This window comes from Silene latifolia, chromosome 10 (genome assembly GCF_048544455.1).
Source record: "Silene latifolia isolate original U9 population chromosome 10, ASM4854445v1, whole genome shotgun sequence".
In the NCBI taxonomy this organism is placed as follows: Eukaryota; Viridiplantae; Streptophyta; class Magnoliopsida; order Caryophyllales; family Caryophyllaceae; genus Silene; species Silene latifolia.
Genome location: NC_133535.1, coordinates 164,332,012 through 164,346,328, shown reverse-complemented (window position 1 = coordinate 164,346,328; position 14,317 = coordinate 164,332,012). Strand labels below are relative to the sequence as shown.

At 39.6% G+C, this 14,317-nt stretch overlaps 1 long non-coding RNA gene across 1 annotated transcript; it reads left to right on the top strand.

Annotated features, from left to right (window-relative positions):
* Positions 1 to 4,395: 4,395 nt before the first annotated feature.
* LOC141609530 (uncharacterized) lies at positions 4,396 to 6,679 on the top strand. Its single transcript, XR_012527454.1, has 3 exons — positions 4,396 to 4,524; positions 4,622 to 4,731; positions 6,493 to 6,679. It is a non-coding gene; the product is annotated as an uncharacterized LOC141609530 (long non-coding RNA).
* The last annotated feature ends 7,638 nt before the right edge of the window (positions 6,680 to 14,317 follow it).

Here is a 14,317-nt window from a genome sequence, read left to right as displayed (position 1 = left end):
GAATGAAAAACAGGGAGAAAAAGAAACAGGTTCCGGTACGACCTTCCGAACGGCTGAAATTGAAGTGTATAGTACACGGTTTTTCGGGATTCCGGTGTCCTCGGAATAAAATTCTCCGGAAATCACATAGAAAGTTCCTCGGGTCTGATAAAGCGGCCACGCAAAGTTTGAGCACCAATGGAAGACATTTGGGGGTGCGGTGTGCTACAAACCAAAGATTCGCCGAAACTCGAATTATCGTGAAAAATGTGTTAAAACTCGTTATTTGATCTTTGAAATCGAATAGGTTGATTCCTAAAATCGAACAGGTTGATTTCTGAAATGAGCTCGGACGCGTGATTAAAAACAGGGAGAAAAAGAAACAGGTTTGTGCACGACCTTCCGAACATTTGAAATTGAAGTGTATATAATACACGGTTTTTGGGGATTCCGGGGTCCCGGAATAAAATTCTTCGGAAATCACTTAGAAATTTTCTCGGGTCAGATAAAGCGGCCATGCAAAGTTTGAGCATCAACGGAAGACATTTGGGGGTGCCGGTGTGCCACAAACCAAAGATTCACGAAACTCGGATTATCGTGAAAAATGTGTTAAAGCTCGTTATTTGAGGCAGAAATCGAACAGGTTAATTTCTGAAATGAGCTCGGACGCGTGAGAAAAAGAAACAGGTTCCGGTACGACCTTCCAAACGGCTGAAATTGAAGTGTATAATACACGGTTTTTCGGGATTCCAGGGCCTCGGAATAAAATTCTCCGGAAATCACATAGAAAGTTCCTCGGGTCTGATAAAGCGGCCACGCAAAGTTTGAGCACCAATAGAAGACATTTGGGGGTGCCGGTGTGCCACAAACCAGCATTCGCCGAAATTCGGATTATCGTGAAAAATGTGTTAAAGCTCGTTATTTGAGGCTGAAATCGAACAGGTTGATTCCTGAAATCGAACAGGTTGATTCCTCAAATGAGCTCGGACGCGTGATTGAAAAACAGGTAGAAAAAGAAACAGTTCGATGACGACCTTCCGAACATTTGAAATTGAAATGTATAATACACGGTTTTCGGGATTAGGGGTCCCGGAATAAAATTCTCCGGAAATCACATAGAAAGTTCCTCGGGTCGAGATAAAGCGCCACGCAAAGTTTGAGCACCAACGGAAGACATTTGGGTGTCGGTGTGCCACAAACCAAAGATTCACGAAACTCGAATTGTCGTGAAAAATGTGTTAAAGCTCGTTATTTGAGGCTGAAATCGAACAAGTTGATTCTTGAAATCGAACAGGTTGATTCCTGAAATGAGCTCGGACGTGTGATTGAGAAACTCCGGTACGACCTTCCGAACGGCTGAAATTGAAATGCATATAAAACACGGTTTTCCGAGTTCCCGGAATAAAATTCTCCGGAAATCACATAGAAAGTTCCTCGGGTCAGATAAAGCGGCCACGCAAATTTTGAGCACCAACGGAAGACATTTAGGGGTGCCGGTGTGCCACAAACCAGCATTTGCCGAAACTCGAATTATCGTGAAAAATGTGTTAAAGCTCGTTATTTGAGGCTGAAATCGAGCAGGTTGATACCTGAAATCGAACAGATTGATTTCTGAAATGAGCTCGGACGCGTGATTGAAATACATGGAGAAAAAAAAACAGGTTCCGGTACGATCTTCCGAACGGCTGAAATTGAAGTGTATATATATAATACACGGTTTTTCGGGATTCCGGGGTCCCGGAATAAAATTCTCCAGAAATCACATAGAAAGTTCCTCGGGTCAGATAAAGCGGCCACGCAAAGTTTGAGCACCAACGGAAGACATTTGGGGGAGCCGGTGTGCCACAAACCAGCATTCGCCGAAACTCGGATTATCGTGAAAAATGTGTTAAAGCTCGTTATTTGAGGCTGAAATCGAACAGGTTGATTCCTAAATGAGCTCGGACGCGTGAATGAGAAACAGGGAGAAAAAGAAACAGGTTCCGGTACGACATTCCGAACGGCTGAAATTGAAGTGTATAGTACACGGTTTTTCGGGATTCCGGTGTCCCGGAAAAAAATTCTCCGGAAATCACATAGAAAGTTCCTCTGGTAATATAAACTGGCCACGCAAAGTTTCAGCACCAACGGAAGACATTTGGGGGTGCCAGTGTGCCACAAACCAGCATTCGCCGAAACTCTGATTATCGTGAAAATGTGTTAAAACTCGTTATTTGATGCTGAAATCGAATAGGTTGATTCCTGAAATCGAACAGGTTGATTTCTGAAATGATCTCGGACGCGTGATTAAAAAATAGGGAGAAAAAGAAACAGGTTCCGGTACGACCTTCCGAACGGCTGAAATTGAAGTGTATATAATACACGGTTTTTGGGGATTCCGGGGTCCCGGAATAAAATGCTCCGGAAATCACTTAGAAATTTCCTCGGGTCAGATAAAGCGGCCACGCAAAGTTTGAGCATCAACGGAAGACATTTGGGGGTGCCGGTGTGCCACAAACCAGCATTCGCCGAAACTCGGATTATCATGAAAAATGTGTTAAAGCTCGTTATTTGTGGCTAAAATCGAGCAGGTTGATTCCCGAAATTGAACAGGTTGATTCCTGAAATAAGCTCGGACGCGTGATTGGAAAACAGGGAGAAAAAGAAACAGGTTCCGGTACGAGCTTCCGAACGGCTGAAATTGAAGTATATAATACACGGTTTTTTGGGATTCCGGGGTCCCGGAATAAAATTCTCCAGAAATCACATAGAAAGTTCCTCGGGTCAGATAAAGCGGCCATGCAAAGTTTGAGCACCAACGGAGGACATTTGGGGGTGCCGGTGTGTCTCAAACCAGCATTCGCCGAAAGTCGGATAATCGTGAAAAATGTGTTTAAGCTCGTTATTTGAGGCAGAAATTGAACAGGTTGATTCTTGAAATGAGCACGGACGAGTGATTGAAAAACAGGGAGAAAAAGAAACAGGTTCCGGTACGACCTTCCGAACGGCTGAAATTGAAGTGTATAATACACGGTTTTTCGGGATTCCGGGGTCCCGGAATAAAATTCTCCGGAAATCACAAAGAAAGTTCCTCGGGTCAGATAAAGCGGCCACGGAAAGTTTGATCACCAACTGTAACACCCCGTAAATTTAAATACCTTTATTATATTTTAAAAGTAATATTTCAATCTATTTTAATTTAATATTAATTTATTTGAAATAAAATTTATTTGATAAAATATAATCTTATTTTAATTTGAAGAAATGTAATTATTTTTGATAGTTTAGAAATGTTTAAAAGTGATTTAAACTATATTTAAACCTTTTCCTTTGATAAAATAGATTTCGGATAAAAGTCGTAAAATTGGGATTTTCCCATTTCTTACGGTCGTTGGGTAAACGAGTTTGGATATTGGGCATATGAGTACTTAATCTTTTATTAAAATCGTGTTTAAGAATTTTAATATTCTCGGAAATCGCGTTCGACGAATATTCCTAATTACTGTCGAAGCAAACCCAAAACGCAAACAATTGACCAACCCCTCCCCTCCTTATGGACCAGCCACCTCCCCCATTTGTCTTCCTTACAAACCCTTAATCCTTCATAAATCCTTCATTTCTCCACCAATTTGCATAAAACTTATATATTTGGAATCCTCTCTTCAATCCTCATCTCCTAGTAAGCTTCATTTTCATTTCCCCCAATTTTGTTTTAAGACTCATCTTTTAGGTTTTCGAATTTAAGCTTAATAATTGTGTTTTTGTTGTTCTTATAGGTGAAGAATTTGAAGATGAGTTAGGTGACTCATATGTGGTTGAAGATGGAGAGTAATTTTGGGTTTTAGAAGCTTTCTCAAGTTATTACTTGTCTCTTTGCTAGCTTAAGGTAACTATTCCGAGTTACTCGACGATTTAATGTCACATAGATGTTGTGTTTGTTGTTTGTTAAGTGTTTAGGTGTAACGCCCCGTAATTTCGGATCATTAATATATTTCGAAAATAATTAATTAATCAAGTAAAATTTGACATTAATGTATTCAAAGTAAAAAAATAATTCAAAGAAATATAATTTTATTATATTTTGAAGAAAAGTATTTATTTTGATAGTTTTGAAATGTTTAAAAATAGTTTAAACCGTGTAAAATCTTTTATTTCGAAATAAGGGCGTATCGGGGGAAAATGACAATTCTTTTGAATGTTGGGTAAACGAATTTGGAAATGGGTAGTATGAATACTCAATTTTATTGTAATCTCGTGTTTAAGAACTTTGGTCTTGACGGAATTTGCATTTGACTTACGGATTTAATTATTATTGAAACGAGTCAAACCCGACTCGTAAAAATCCCGACTAAAAATCCCGCTCTTCTCCTTTCCTCTTCCCTTTCCTGCGTGACCAGCCCCCTTCCCCTTCTATTTTTCTGGTTTTCTCATATTCTTCAATCCTCTAAAACAAACCAAACACATTTTTCACAAATTCAAGCTATTTTGGCCATAATTTCTTCGTTTCTTATCGGATTTTCACGAAATTTACCTTTCCGGAATCCCCTCGCCGAGATCTACAACTTGGTATAATTTAATTTCAGTTTTCATTAAGTTGTTTTAAGACAAAATTTCGGATATTCGGTATATATGCTTAATTATTGTGTTTTAATTGTTTATTTAGGTGAAGAATTGGAAGACGAGTTTGGGGACTCGTATATTATCAAAGATAGCGGATAGTTTCTAGTTAGGATTTGGGTTTGAGGTGCTAATTGCTCTTTTTTCTAGCTTAAGGTAACATATTTCGAGTTACTCGACGAATTATCGTCACAATCTTAGTTGTTTTGGATGTTTTGTGATTTTTGGTTTAAGTAATAATTTTCACATGTTTTTGATTTTTGTATGTTTGGTGATTTTTGTTTGAATAGTAGTTTTCACATAATAAATTTGTTGCATGCATGCTTAAACTATGCTTAAATTATGCCTTTTGTTAGTTTAAATTAACAAAGTCGAATTGGGAACGATTAATTAAGGTTCAGACGGTCTTTTACTAAATAAAAATGGAAAAAAACTGGGGTGTAGGGGGACGGGCAGCAGGCCGGCAGGCCCGTGGCAGGCCCATGGCCCGGTCGGTCCGTTGCTTGTTTCGCGGATTTCCATGTAAAATTCGTCATTTCGGGTTTATTAATGACATAGTTAGTATGAGTACACTTTAGGAATTGAATCATATTAGTAAAAAAAATTATGTTAAGGGTAAAACTATGCTTATATTAATAGTTATCACATGTTAGGATAGTTTACAAAATGAAATTGTAAATAATAGGCTCAGAATGAATTGTATAGCGATAATTGTAATGTTTTGTTGATTGTCTTAAAATCGAGCCTTAATCCCTTTTCGACTCGATGTCGTCAATTGAGTGATTGGTCACCGCAATTTAACCCCACTCGTCGCAGGTGGGGTTGCGGGTAAAAATTCGGTTGAATGATTTAGATAATCGGCCTTTTTCTTGTTTTAGGCCATTTATCAAGCTTTAGTTCACATGTATAGCTTATTGAATTTAATAGCTTCTTATTTTGTAGTAATGGCCCTAGTTTCCCCTAAAGCCTTAAATATTGTTATAATTGCTAGGATTGGAAATTAGTATTGAATACTTATTGAGGAACTGTTGGTTTATCTCTTTGAATAGACAATATTATATAGCCTTTCACATGATAGAATGTTAGAATTCATGTTGGTAAGTGGGACTTTTTGGCCCTCTTATGGTTAAGTGGGTGTCTTAATTGACTTGTGTGGTGAGTCGTGTGTGGTGTGGGCTAAAGTATTCAAGCTGGGACTAGGTCCTAGGTGAGTATTTCGGCCTTCATCATAGATAGGTCTTTATAGTCTCTGACGAGTATATGTTCACTGCTTGATAGCCTTTGTGTTCCTGACTAGTGGATTTATATCCAAGTTGGGGCATGACCTCAGGTACTTATTTTGATAGTATGGGGCCAGCTTAAGTACTAGCCAACCCTTCGGTGGTGTCCTTAGGGTACTCACTTCACTTTGTTTTAAAAAAAGTTGTGGGTCTTGGGTGCGGTGGTGTGTATCCGCATGTCTAGGTCTACGCAGATTTTAGGCTAGGGTTGTGTTGTCTCTTGGCCATGTTTTATTAATATTAACCGCTGAGCCAAGATACCGGTTCGATTACCTTCCCTACCTCGTGGTATAGACTCGAGTTACAAAGTGACTATTGACCGTACTAAGAACTTATGCCTGTCTTTGATATATTGCCCTTTCTTGTATGGTGATTTTATGAACTGTAATAGGTGAGATGTAAGCGGTTCTGATTGATAAAGTTTGGATTACTATTTGAATTATATGATTCACATGATAGTTTAGTTTGGTCAGTTTAGGGGTCATTTGTTAGAATACATGATAAGTAAATGGTTTATCAAATTGTTTACATGTTACATTACATGTTACATTAATTTTGACGATTCGTGGCTTGGAGGACTCGAAGTTACTCCCCACTGAATTGTGGCTTTCGTGTTTGTATAAAATGCGATTGACAGGTTGTTGATGCTTTGTTGGGGGTCACAGACGAGCTAGTGAGCAAGGAACCTTGGACCTAGTTTTGGCTATTCTATTAGTAACCCTTTTATCCTTTGGTTTGTATATTATTCAAAGGGACATATGTCTCCCTTTTCTATTTTGGGTTTGTATCATTCTACTTTCTATTTAGCTATGGCAAAGTAGTTCATCAGCTTTTGCAGGGTTTTGGTACCGCAGGAATGTTGGACTTCTTGAGTTGGATTGGTTGTGAATGGTTTAGTTAGAAATTTTTTTGAAATTGCAGGTTTTATCTAGTTGAACCATTTACAAACATATCCTACCAGTTTTTCCGTAGAATTTACGCATTTAAGTAATTAGATAACGCTAAATCTTAAGGGTGTCACATTAGGTGATTGATAATGTGTTAGTTCCGTTTTTCACATGACTCGTGTTGTTAAAGTTTACTAATTTGTGGTTATTTCATATACTTGAGTATTGAAACGAAATGGGTATTGTTGATTGTGGCTTGAGACGGTATTAAATCGAGCTTGAAACGGATTTTGGTAGGAAAAAGGGAAAAGGGGCGGAAAAACCGCCAAAATAGCCCGCAAAACAGCCCGTCAGGCCCGGTGGGTCCGGCCTGGACTTTGACCCGCCACTTTGGGTCGGGTCTTGTGTCTATTGTTTGATGTTTTGGGTCTTTTTTTTTGTGTATTTATGTATTTTGGTATTTTTGGCATGTGGGTAATCATTATTATGCGAGAATTTAATTGAATTGGATATTTTGTAAGTTGGAATATATTTCCTTATGTTGATAGTTTTTCACATGATAGAAATCGGAAATGGCATGAGAATGATATTGTGATGAATTTTGTGATTTGGGCCAAAGTAGGCCAAGACTCTGAGCTGGGCCAATTTGACCAAATGAGTTTGGTCAAGCTACGTTTAAACCGGTCAGCCTCGATTTGACCGATGACCCGTCGCGGGACTAGGGTCGAGGATTTGTCTTTGAGTATGATTGTCTTTTCATATGTTGGTTGTTGGATGAATTGGTTGCCTTATACTTGAGTCTTCTTGTCTTGTTGCCTCTTTGCCATTTTAGCTTGTTCTCATGGATTATGGTATTGTTGGTTAGCTGGAATTTGGATTATTATTGATATTGGAGATATTGTTGGATTGTTAGCTGAATATACTCTTGCGTAGCCTTTCATATGCTAGGGTGTGTATGATCATTTGTGTGTGCAAATTTGGACTCTTTGCCCCTCTTATGGTTAAGTGGGTGTCCTACTTGTCTTGTGTGGTGTTGGTATCTTAGACCATCGTCATAGATATGCCCTTATAGTCTTTGACGAGTGTATGTTCACCGCTTAATAGCCTTTGTGTCTTAGCTTGGTGGGTTTATATCCAAGTTAGGGTATGACCTCCTGACGTACTCTTAGAAGTATGTGGTCAGCTTAAGTACTAGCTAACCCTTTTGGTGGACTCCTTAGGGGTACTCATGTGTTGTTATCATGGGTCTTGGATGCGGTAGTTTTCCGCATGTCGCTAGGTCTCCCAGGTTTAGGACTAGGGTGTTTACCTTACCTCTTGGTATAGACTCGAGTTACAGAGTGACTATTGACTGTACTAAGAACTTATGCCTGTCTTTAGATATATTGTCCTTTCTTGTTTGATGATTCTTAGAATCATAGAAGGTGAGATGCAAGCCGGCTATGGTTGATAGAATTTGGATTCCCGGATGTTATGTGATTCAAATGATAGTGTAGTATGAGTCGGTCTAGTATTCACATGCTAGGACTATGTGTTGCTATTTTGTTGTTCACATGATAAGCACGATTGTCTAGCCTCTATATGCTAAGGCTATGTGTTATTCATATTCATATTTTTATGTTTACATGTTATATTAATTATGACATTTCGTGGCTGGGAGAACTCGGAGTTACTCCCCACTGACTATGGCTTTCGTATTTTTATAAAATGCGATTGACAGGTAGGTGATGCATTTATGGGGTACATGGACGAGCTAGCGAGCGAAGTAACCTTATGACCTAGATTGGCTTTATTTTATTGTGACCCTTAAACAATTTTTATGTCATATACTTTTTAGGGACATATGTCTCCCTTTTTCATATTTGGGTTGTATAACTTTGTTTCGCGACTTTAGCGATGTTTTATTTATGAGATTTACTTTAGACCTTGCATGTTTGACACCTTCCCATTTGGATATTTTCATAACAGGTTTAGGTTTCGTTTTCGGTTTTAAAAATTACAGGTTTTTACCCAAATGAACCTATTACAAACATATCCATGCAATTTTTATCTAGAATTATGTGTTTACTTTTCCGCAATTAATGAGGGTGTCACACCAACGGAAGACATTTGGGGGTGCCGGTGTGCCACAAACCAGCATTCGCCGAAACTCGGATTATCGTGAAAAATGTGTTAAAGCTCGTTATTTGATGCGAAAATCGAGCAGGTTGATTCCTGAAAACGAACAGGTTGATTCCTGAAATGAGCTCGTACGGGTGATTGGAAAACAGGGAGAAAAATAAACAGGTTCCGGTACGACCTTCCGAACGGCTGAAATTAAAGTATATAATACACGGTTTTTCGGGATTCCGGGGTCCCGGAATAAAATTCTCCGTAAATCACATAGAAAGTACCTCAGGTCAGATAAAGCGGCCACGCAAAGTTTGAGCACCAACGGAAGACATTTTGGGATGCCGGTGTGCCACAAACCAGCATTCGCCGAAACTCGGATTATCGTGAAAAATGTGTTAAAGCTCGTTATTTGATGCTGAAATCGAGCAGGTTGATTCCTGAAATCGAACAGGTTGATTCCTGAAATGAGCTCGGACGCGTGATTGAAAAACAGGGAGAAAAAGAAACAGGTTCCGGTACGACCTTCCGAACGGCTGAAATTGAAGTGTATAATACACGGTTTTTCGGGATTCCGAGGTCCCGGAATAAAATTCTCCGGAAATCACATAGAAAGTTCCTCGGGTCAGATAAAGCGGCCACACAAAGTTTGAGCACCAACGGAAGACATTTGGGGGTGCCGGTGTGCCACAAACCAGCATTCGCCAAAACTCGGATTATCGTGAAAAATGTGTTAAAGCTCGTTATTTGAGGCTGAAATGGAACAGGTTGATTCCTGAAATGGAACAGGTTGATTCCTGAAATGAGCTCGGACACGTGATTGAAAAACAGGGAGAAAAATAAACAGGTTTTGGGACAACCTTCCGAACGGCTGAAATTGAAGTGTATAATACACGGTTTTCCGGGATTCCGGGGTCCCGGAATAAAATTCTCCGGAAATCACATAGAAAGTTCCTCGGGTCAGATAAAGGGGCCACGCAAATTTTGAGCACCAACGGAAGACATTTGGGGGTGCCGGTGTGCCATACACCAGCATTCGCCGAAACTCGGATTATCGTGAAAAATGTGTTAAAACTCGTTATTTGATGCTGAAATCGAATAGGTTGATTCCTGAAATCGTACAGGTTGATTTCTGAAATGAGCTCGGACGCGTGATTGAAAAACAGGGAGAAAAAGAAACAGGTTCCGGTACGACCATCCGAACGGCTGAAATTGAAGTGTATAATACACGGTTTTCCGTGATTCCGGGGTCCCGGAATAAAATTATCCGGAAATCACATTGAAAGTTCCTCGGGTCAGATAAATGGGCCACGCAAATTTTGAGCACCAACGGACGACATTTGGGGGTGCTGGTGTGCCACAAACCAGCATTCGCCGAAACTCGGATTATCGTGAAAAATGTGTTAAAGCTCCTTATTTGAGGCTGAAATCGAACAGGTTGATTCCTGAAATCGAACAGGTTGATTCCTGAAATCGAACAGGTTGTTTCGTGAAATGAGCTCGGACGCGTGATTGAAAAACAGGGAGAAAAAGAAACAGGTTCCGGTACGACCTTCGGAACGGCTGAAATTGAAGTGTATAATACACAGTTTTTCAAAATTCCGGGCTCCCGGAAAAAAATTCTCCGGAAATCACATAGAAAGTTCCTCGGGTTAGATAAAGCGGCCATGCAAAGTTTGAGCACCAACGGAAGACATTTGGGGGTGCTGGTGTGCCACAAACCAGCATTCGCCGAAACTCGGATTATCGTGAAAAATGTGTTAAAGCTCGTTATTTGAGGTGAAATCGAACAGGTTGATTCCTGAAATCGAACAGGTTGATTCTGAAATGAGCTTGGACGCGTGATTGAAAAACAGGAGAAAAAGAGGTTCGATGACGACCTTCTAACGGTGAAATTGAAGTGTATAATACACCGTTTTTCAGGATTCCAGGATCCCGGAAAAAAATTCTCCGGAAATCACATAAAAAGTTCCTCGGGTTAGATAAAGCGGCCATGCAAAGTTTGAGAACCAACGGAAGACATTTGGGGGTGTCGGTGTGTCGTAAACCAGCATTCGCCGAAACTCGGATTATCGTGAGAAATGTGTAATAGTTCGTTATTTGAGGCTGAAATCGAGCAGGTTGATTCTCGAAATCGAACAGGTTGATTCCTAAAATGAGCACGGACGCGTGATTGAAAAATAGGGAGAAAAAGAAACAGGTTCCGGTACGACCTTCCGAACGGCTGAAATTGAAGTATATAATACACCGTTTTTCAGGATTCCTGGGTCCCGGAATAAAATTCTCCGGAAATCACATAGAAAGTTCCTCGGGTCAGATAAAGCGGCCATGCAAAGTTTGAGCACCAACGGAAGACATTTGGGGGTGTCGGTGTGCCGTAAACCAGCATTCGCCGAAACGCGGATTATCGTGAAAAATGTATTAAAGCTCGTTATTTGAGTCTGAAATCGAACAGGTTGATTCCTGAAATGAGCTCGGACGCGTGATTGAAAAATAGGGAGAAAAAGAAACAGGTTTCGGTACGACCTTCCGAACGGCTAAAATTGAAGTGTATAAATACACGGTTTTTCGGGATTCCAGGGTCCCGGAATAAAATTCTCCGGAAATCACATAGAAAGTTCCTCGGGTCAGATAAAGCGGCTACGCAAAGTTTGAGCACCAACGGAAGACATTTGGGGGTGGCGGTGTGCCACAAACCAGCATTCGCCGAAACTCGGATTATCGTGAAAATGTGTTAAAGCTCGTTATTTAAAGCTGAAATCGAACAGGTTGATTCCTGAAATGATCTCGGACACGTGATTGAAAAATAGGGAGAAATAGAAACAGGTTCCGGTACGACCTTCCGAACGGCTGAAATTGAAGTGTATCATACTCGGTTTTTTGGGATTCCGGGGTCCCGGAATAAAATTCTCTGGAAATCACATAAAAATTTCCTCGGGTCAGATAAAGTGGCCACGCAAAGTTTGAGCACCAACGGAAGACATTTGGGGGTGCCGGTGTGCCACAAACCAGCATTCGCCGAAACTCGGATTATCGTGAAAATTGTGTTAAAGCTCGTTATTTGAGGCTGAAATCGAGCAGGTTGATACCTAAAATCGAACAGGTTGATTCCTGAAATGAGCTCGGACGCGTGATTGAAAAACATGGAGAAAAAGAAACAGGTTCCGGTACGACCTTCCGAACGGCTGAAATTGAAGTGTATAAATACACGGTTTTTCGGGATTCCGGGGACCCGGAATAAAATTCTCCGGAAATCACATAGAAAGTTCCTCGGGTCTGATAAAGCGGCACGCAAAGTTTGAGCACCAACGGAAGACATTTGGGGGTGCCGGTGTGCCATAAACCAGCATTCGCCGAAACTCGGATTATCGTGAAAAATGTGTTAAAGCTCGTTATTTGAGGCTGAAATCGAGCGAGTTGTTGATACGAAATCGAACAGGTTGATTCCTGAAATGAGCTCGGACGCGTGATTGAAAAACAGGGAGAAATAGAAACAGGTTCCGGCACGACCTTCCGAACGGCTGAAATTGAAGTGTATCATACTCGGTTTTTCGGGATTCCGGGGTCCCGGAATAAAATTCTCCGGAAATTACATAAAAAGTTCCTCGGGTCAGATAAAGTGGCCACGCAAAGTTTGAGCACCAACGGAAGACATTTGGGGTGCGGTGTGCGCAAAGAAACCAAAGATTCGCCGAAACTCGGATTATCGTGAAAAATGTATTAAAGCTCGTTATTTGAGTCTGAAATCGAGCAGGTTGATTCTAAAATCAAACAGGTTGATTCCTGAAATGAGCTCGGACGCGTGATTGAAAAACAGGGCGAAAAAGAAACAAGTTCCGGTGTAACACCCCGTATTTTATTAAGTTGGATAAAATTATTTTAATTGCTACTTTGTATTTAATTACGTTGGTTAACGATTTATATATTTATTTTCTCAGCTAATTAATTAATTTCATCATAATTCGATACGTTAATTTTAATAATCATTAATAAGTTTATTTAAAGTTAGTTCGAGTTTATTGAAATTAGTTCGAGTTTATTTATTTAATAATTTCCGTTTCTTTACGAGTCCTTATGAAAGTTGTTTTAAGTAAACCCGAGATGGATTTTGGGAACAAAACCGTCCAATTAGCTATTTTGAGCTTATTTCACTAAATTAGCAATTTTTATTAATATCCGTTAGTTTCGTAAAAATCGCTAATAATTCCGATTCAAGCGGATATCGTATTATTTACGTTAACTAGCTGAGTTTATTTTATTTTCACTCATTAAATTTATTTATTATTGATTCCGTTTTATTACTGAAACTTTTACTTAAATCGGTTAAATTTAACTCGAAACGGTTTTAATAACGATCGAAGTTTCTTAACGACGAAGAAACGTACGTATAATAAATAGCAGGCTAGCAGGCTGCTGTCTCATTTCACATTCTTACGTCAACTTTTCTTCTTCTTCGTTCTTTTTCTTCTTCTGGCGAATTCTTTTTCCTTTTCAAAATTTGATCTGTTAATCGACGTCGGTATTGCCGTTCCTTATCCGTTTTCAACTATTTTTGTTCCATAGCGCTCCTTTCGTCGTTTTCGTCAATCCGTTGTAAGTAAAATTCATTTTCGTTATGTATTTTTACAAACCCAATTTATGTTTTTAGCTTTGTTTATTATAAGACGGTTGTATGTACTAAAATAGACGGTCTGGTAGAATATTTGTTAGTCATAAATGATTAGTTCAATCGGAAAAAGGTAATAATGATAGGTTACTCAGTATTACTTGTTAAATTTGTGTATTTTGAAAGCTGGTTAGTCTGTTTTGTAGTTGAGACAGTGTATAATTATATATAGGGATCATTATGGATGTTAATTAGTCAGTTGTATAGTTGAGACGGTGTATATCCGATATGTGGAGATGATTGAGACGGTGTATACCGACCTCTAGGGATCATTTGGGATGCTAGCTAGTAAGTGGTATATTTGAGACGGTGTATCCGACATGTAGGGATTGTTTTGGGATGCTATTTGGGATCTTGTTTAGTTGTGGTATTGTGCGAAGAAATTAGGATTGTTTTTGAGTCCGCTTTGCGGGTACTTTGGGACATTTTTGGGGCTGTTTTGACTCGGTTTAGGACTGGTTTAGGATTGTTTGAACTCGTTTTGGTACCGATTTTTGTGCGACCTTCCGATTGTTTTGGGACGATCGAAATGGAGGCCGTGTGGGCTGTTTTGGCCTCGGTTTTGGGAGCCGTGACATTTGGGACGGATAAAATGGTGCTTTATGGGACTGTTTCTAGGGCGTAAAAGTTGTGAAAATTTTTTGGTATGCTGTCAAAAGGGAGGGTCATAATGGTTTATGAACATAAGACAGTAGCTAATGAATATGATTTACATGTTTTGATTTAAATTAATTTCCGTCTCATATTTTATATAAAGATAATTCGTTAATATCGTCCTTTCACATAATTATTTTAGGTGG